Source organism: Danio rerio, chromosome 10 (assembly GCF_049306965.1).
Source record: "Danio rerio strain Tuebingen ecotype United States chromosome 10, GRCz12tu, whole genome shotgun sequence".
In the NCBI taxonomy this organism is placed as follows: domain Eukaryota; kingdom Metazoa; phylum Chordata; class Actinopteri; order Cypriniformes; family Danionidae; genus Danio; species Danio rerio.
The window spans coordinates 32,874,438-32,881,431 of NC_133185.1; positions in this window are offsets into that span (position 1 = coordinate 32,874,438).

Here is a 6,994-nt window from a genome sequence, read left to right on the forward strand (position 1 = left end):
GTCTCATTTAGGCGATCTTGGACTGATTGATTTGGCGCGGAAGCGAGCGCAACTGCTGGATATATGCTAAAAAACGCGCTAACGGGTGAAACGAGACAGATTCCAAAACAAACGTCTATGTGTGAAAGCACCGTAAGATTGTATTTGCACACAATTGACAGACAGTCGCAGCACGCAGCTCTGGCTCGATCTGGCAGGCAAAAAGGCAGCAGCTGGCCCGATCGAGCCAGTAACATTTTGTACACTGGCCCGAGTGTCTCGCACGCTGGCCCCGGGCCATCGGGCAGTCCTTATTGTCGAGCCCTGGCTCATAATATCGAGTGGAAAAAAAGAAAAAGACCGCTGGGAAGCATAACCTGCTTTGTTTTTTTTTTTATTTTTTTTTTTTATAAGAAACACAGTTTAGATCTGTTTAGGATAAGAGGAGTGTGAGTTATTGCCACCTATCACTGAATGTGAATATCGAAATCAAAACCAACTTAGCTTAACTCCTTTACCGCCCCTCACACAGCTTGATCCACGCTGGCATTTCTCCTCTTGGGCTTTGGTTTTGAAAAGGGAAAAGATCCCACCACCCAGTCCAAACTTTTAGGATAGGGTGTCAGATTTGCACAATCCAATTGCGCAACGATTTGGCTTGTTTCCCTCGCTCGAAAGCTTGACAGAGCCTCTACCCGTAGCTACGATTGGTAAGCCGCGATTGGTGGGTGGCGGTTTTTGGGCGTGGCTTAGCGAAGGTTCAGTTTAACAGGAGGATCCCGTGAGAGCAAAAGCACTAAAGGTATGAGACGCCATCGTAAACAAAAGTCAAGCGAACGCAAAGAGACTGAATGCACGAGAGAGAGAGAGAGAGAGAGAGAGAGAGAGAGGTGTATGTTGTATGTGAGAGAGAGAGAGAGAGAGAGCGAGTATTGGCACGCGAGTATTGGCTCGATCTCAAGTTCAAATTCAAATTCTCTCTGCGTTCGCTTGACTTTTGTCCACTCCGGCGCCTCATAGTAGTCACGTTGGATAACTGTGGAATCAAAACAATCTACTGTGCTTCGATTGGACGTCATGCCGAAAGCGCGCATGCTCACACACACGCGCGCGCATGCTGTCACACACACGCACACATAAACGGGGGGAGAGAGAGAGCGGTCCATGTCAACATACTTTTTTATCGTTGGGCTTTTCATGGGAAGCAGCAAGTCTTTACAAGTCAATAGGGGCAAGTCCTAGTCAAAGTCCGAGTCATTTATGTTCAAGTCCAAGTCGAGTTGCAAGTCTTTTTATATTTTGTCAAGTCGAGTCTAAAGTCATCAAATTCATGACTCGAGTCTGACTCGAGTCCAAGTCACATGACTCGAGTCCACACCTCTGATTAGTAGTGATAGTATATTTACCGAATTTGTTATATAGGATCAATTCCTTACTATTGTCATTTATTCATGTGATTTTTATTTATATGAACTTACTTGTTACATAATATTTATAAACATATGATTAAAAAAAAACATTCATTATTGTGCATTTTTGTTTCATTTTTGTTGTTGTGCATAAATATTATATAAAATATATGAAAGGATTATAATTGAATAATTAAAATATATAAATAACAAATTAAGTTACGTGTAGTACAGTAAATGAAATGACACAGAAAAAAGATATTGAACACATGGCGAAATGGAGGTGTAGAAAGGCAGTGAAAGCTCAGACAGCAGCTGAAATGTCTTAGAAGTTCTTCAGCAACCCTCTGCCCTTCGTCATTGTAAATTAATATTAGCTGCTTAGTCCAACATTTGCATAAACAGGATGATGAAGATGAAACCAGAGTGGACAGTTCAGCAAGACAATGATCCAAAACACAGCCAGGGAAACACTGAAATGCTTTCAGAAAAAGAAAATCAAGCTGTAGAATGACTCGAATCTAATAGAAAATACAAAATAAAGGTCAGTTTAAGATCCACAAAATCATCACGATTTTTACACTCTGTTAAAGTCACCGGCGAGAAAAAAATCACACCTGAGCTGCCGTCACCAATAAAGCCTAAACTTAGTCAAATAGAAATGTTTTCTGAGAAAAATGGTGACGTGTTGAATACTCATTTCCCTTCACTATATATAACTTCCTATTCACACCCTTGTTCAAGTTGAGCAGCAGTGTATCAGACACAAATACTTAATTTCCTAAAATCCCAGGTAAAGTGCTTAAACAGAAGCACACACACATTTATCCACTGCCACTAAATCCCTACATCAACTCCAAATCCCCTCCTGATGTGAAAACACACACACACACACAGTCACGCACACACATCCATGCTCAGGTCATTCCTCAATATGCCAAACACAGACCACAGACTGAGTAACATTACTGACTAATGAGTTCCCATTCATTCTGCCTGCCAAAAGCCGAGATAAAAATACACTGAGTCTAATAGAGCAGTCTGACGCTCCATCAGATATCATACAGGTAATGGAGAGAGTGTGAGAAAGATGTGTGAAGAAGAAAAGACAGCAGTATGACTCAAATACAGCGATGTGAGGAATCACTTGCAAATAATTGCCATTTAGTTATTCATATTATGGCAGAGGTTTTTTTTTTTTTTTTTTTTTGCATTTACTTATTTTTATATTAAAGGGCACCTAGGATGAAAATCCTATTTTGTAAGCTATTTGGACAGAACTGTGTGTGGGTATAGTGGGTCCACTGTCATATTGGAATGATATAAAGACAATAAGTCTCTTTTTTTAAATATCCTGACGTTAAAATAGGATCCAAGTCCCACCCATTTTGAGGCCGACCAAAACGTGACGTAGGAGTGCAGTTTCCCCGCCCACTGAATTGACTGACAGCCGCATATTAACATCTCTCTGTAGTAACGCTTATAATCATATCAAACAGACAGGACGTGAGCAAAGCAACTGGGACTAAAAGATCTATTCAGCTCTCTGTGATCATCAATTATCATTAAATGTGATCAAGAATGAGTTTTACAACTTTAAAACATTTTTAAAACAGTGCATGTTTGTAATAAAGTTAAAATTCATCACTACCGCCACATGGATACCTGACAATACTTCCGTTTTTTCCTGTGAGTCTCCCGTATTTCAGACCCATCTCCCACCACCCTCCCATTTTGTTATTTCTCCCAGAAAATTCCGTAATGTCAGCCATTACACGTAACAAATAACGGACATCCATGCATGACTCATCATAGAAGAAAGGTTTGAAATAACTCCAAAACAAATACATCAAATAATCATTAGAAAGTTCTTCTTACTGTAGTATTTGTCACAAACTTTCCATGAGATCTGCTTCCTTCATGTCTGTCACTGTGCTGTTTATCTGCAAAGACAGAGACACTCTGACAGGCACGGGGGAATGGTGAGTGGAGAGAACTAGCATTAAAGGCACAGGCAACAGAAACAGCTACATAGTGTTCAGAGCAATAATACAGAGAAAATACAACTTTCTGAAAGCTATAACGAATAAGCTGATGGGTGATTTGAGCTGAAACAGACACGTTCTGGAAACACAAAAGGCTTATATTACATTTTAAAAAGGGGGTTAAAATAGGTGGCCTTTAAAGGGACAGTCCACCAAACTGAAAGTTCATTTACTTACCTTTCACTAATCATAAACCTGTTTGAGTTTCTTTTGTTTCAGAAAAAAAAGCCTATTTTGAAAAATTAAAATTTTCAAAATTAGTAAGCATTAGCTTGCATAATATGTGTTTTTCTAACTATGGAAGTCAATGGTTACATGTTTTCAGCTTTCTTCAAACAATCTTCTATTGTATTTATCAGAATTAAGAAACTCTTAAAGGTTTGAAACTACCTGAGGGAGATTAAACAGTGAGTAAACTTTCATTTTTGCTTGAAATATCCCATTCAAGTTATAATGTAAACTGCATGTATTTGCATGGTAAAACAATGCCGTGTGTGTATATAAATCCAGTATTAGAAATGGGCACATTTATGCTGCTCTGTTTTTAGTTTGAGTGAAAAACTGTAAAAATTGAATATTTACACTCTGCATGTATATATACACTCACGACCACCTTACTAGAACTAGGTTAGACGCCCTTTTGCCTTTAGAACTGCCTTAATCCTTTGTGGCATAAATTCAACAAGGTACTGGAAATATTCAAAAGAGATTGTGGTCCAATAGGTTCAAAAGCCCCAAAGTGTGCCAAGAAAATATCATCAACACCATTACACCACCACCACTAGCCTGAACCGTTGATACAAGGTAGGATGGATCCATTATTTCATGTTGACACCAAATTCTGACCCTATCATCCGAATGTTGCAGCAGAAATAGAAACTCATACCAGGCAACTTTTTTTCAATTGTCTATCGTCCAGTTTTGATGAGCCTGTGTGAATTGTAGCCTCAGTTTTTCTGTTCTTAGCTGGCAGGAGTGGCACCTCATGTGATCTTCTGCTGCTGTAGCCCATCTACTTCAAGACTGGACGTGTTGTGTGTTCAGAGATGCTCTTCTGCATACCTCGGTTGTAACGAGTGGTTAATTGAGTTACTGTTGCCTTTCTATCAATTGGAACCAGTCTGGGCATTCTACTCTGACATCAACAAGGCATTTGCACCCACAAAACTGCTACTCAATAGACATTTTCCCTTTTTTGGACCATTCTCTGTAAACCCTAGAGATAGTTGTGCATGAAAATCCCAGTAGATCAGCAGTTTCTGGAATACTCAGACCAGCTCGTCTGGCACCAACAACCATCCCATGTTCACTTAAATCACATTTCTTTCTCATTCTGGTGCTCAGTTTGAATTGCAGCAGATTGTCTTGACCATGTCTACATGCCTACATGCTTTGAGTAGCTGCTATGTGATTGGCTGGCTAGAAATTTGCGATAACGCGCAGTTGGACATTGGTACCTAATAAAGTGGCCGGTGTGTGTGTAAATATTGTATATAAAATATATTTCTATTTATTGTTTTATTAATTTTAATTTTTAAATATTATTATAATATCTCTATACATCGATTAGTATAGTCTTAAATATATTTATTAACTATTATTCATTTCGAAATTTTATATTCATTTCAATTTACATTAATTTAACCATTGAGAATAATTGTGTAATCGCAGTGCTCTGAAATACTTGAATGTAATTGGTCAATTGTGCCATTCGTAATGATGTTACAGTTTATATTAATATTTTATACTAAAGAAGACCTTCCAGAAGATCTTATTATTCTTACCCCGCTCCTATCATGCAAATTCTAGAATGACAAAATGGCATCAATCTCTATATCTTCCTCTTGAGGCTCAGTGTGTTTGATAGAGCTCCTATCTTCCCGAACTCTTCTTCAGAGTGATCTCTCGTCCAGATTACGACAGCTGTCGGCTTGATCTACAGCCTCAGACTGATGCAGTAATGTAGAGCAAATGGCCTGAGACGCCAGCCATAATGCAGCCATTCTGCAGGAAACTGGAAATCAATTCCTGTCATCGCTAAAGATAATTCTTCCCCAGTCTTGTTTATCAAACATCAGACCAGGGTTGCTAAATTCTCACAATAAATCTAGCTCAATAATAACTATCCCCAACACCGAAATCAAAGCATCACTCCTTTTCCTAAACTACATATTATACATCACTGTATGCATTATATATGTTTTCTTTATTGAAAACTGCCATATATTAGTAACTATAAAACCGCTTTTAACACCTTTTAATCCATTTTTAATCATTTTTATTTTTTGTTTATTCTTGTTTATGTAAAACTCTTTCAATTACCATTGTATATGAAATGTGCTATATAAACTTGCTTTACCTATAAAGATACACAGCTGACTCTCATGTGTCCACCATGTGTCATCTATTGGATACGGGCAAATGCAGAACAATCTAGTGAAAGTAAACCCCAAATTTGCAACTAACTTTATTAAATATATTAAACTTTATTAAAAACATGGTTGATCACCATATCAAATTGCGATCAACGGACTTTTGAAAATGACATCCATTTTTTCAGTAATTATTTAGCAACAGCACAGGAGACCTGCCAATCTGTCACCATAGAAATGGAAAACAGCCACAAACACAGTCTCTCCTCTAGAGCTCCTGCACCCAGCGATTTTCTAATCTATGGAGTTGAATTCTGCATATTTGTCCCTAAAGTTAGTCCCTGTGTTTTAGTCCAAAAGTCCCTTCAAGGCAAGTCTATTTACTTGGTGGCCACCTTTGAAACGCCTCTCGGGCAGTATGGTCAGGCATTCTGTCTGAATCGGGAAACATCAACTTCTCCAAAACTGTTTGCCAAGCTTACATATTTAGAATCACCAATAAAATTAAACAACAACCGTCTAATAAGTTTAGTTCCTAAAGGTTTGAATCGATCAAATTTTATTTTTGAATGAAAAAAGGCATTTTTTTCAGGTTGCCCAATATTGCGCATGTACACTCGAAAGGAACGAGATTACGACACCAACCTTATGTATGGCCATTCTACACATTAGCTGCATCTGAAATCGCATACTTCCATACTATATAGTACGCTAAAAACCGTAATCGAGCCCAGTAGTATGTCTGAATTCATAGAATTCGAAAATCAGTATTTGAAAAGTACGGATGATCTACTTCCAGCGAGATTCTGAAGTGTGCATCCCATGCACGCTGCGCTATCCCATGATGCCCTGTGAGAGAATTCATGAATGGAAGTGAAGCGACGCAACTCACGCAAGTAGGTCACGTGATCATGACAAAATGGCAGATGTAATATGTCCGAGCTCCATTCTATTCACCTTATTCTCCGTGTATGAGCAGACACAGCCATTTGAATCATTTTGGCTCGAGACTTTCGGTGTCATTCACTTCCATTCATTTTTAGGCGTTAAAAACTGCTTGATCTGCTGCTTGATGTTGCAGACTGATATTTTCTCATTATATTATTCTGCTTTGTCTGTATAGTCATGAACACACTTGTTTGTGGAGTTTGACCGTTTTCTGCTGATTTTTATTTCTAGTCATTTCTCC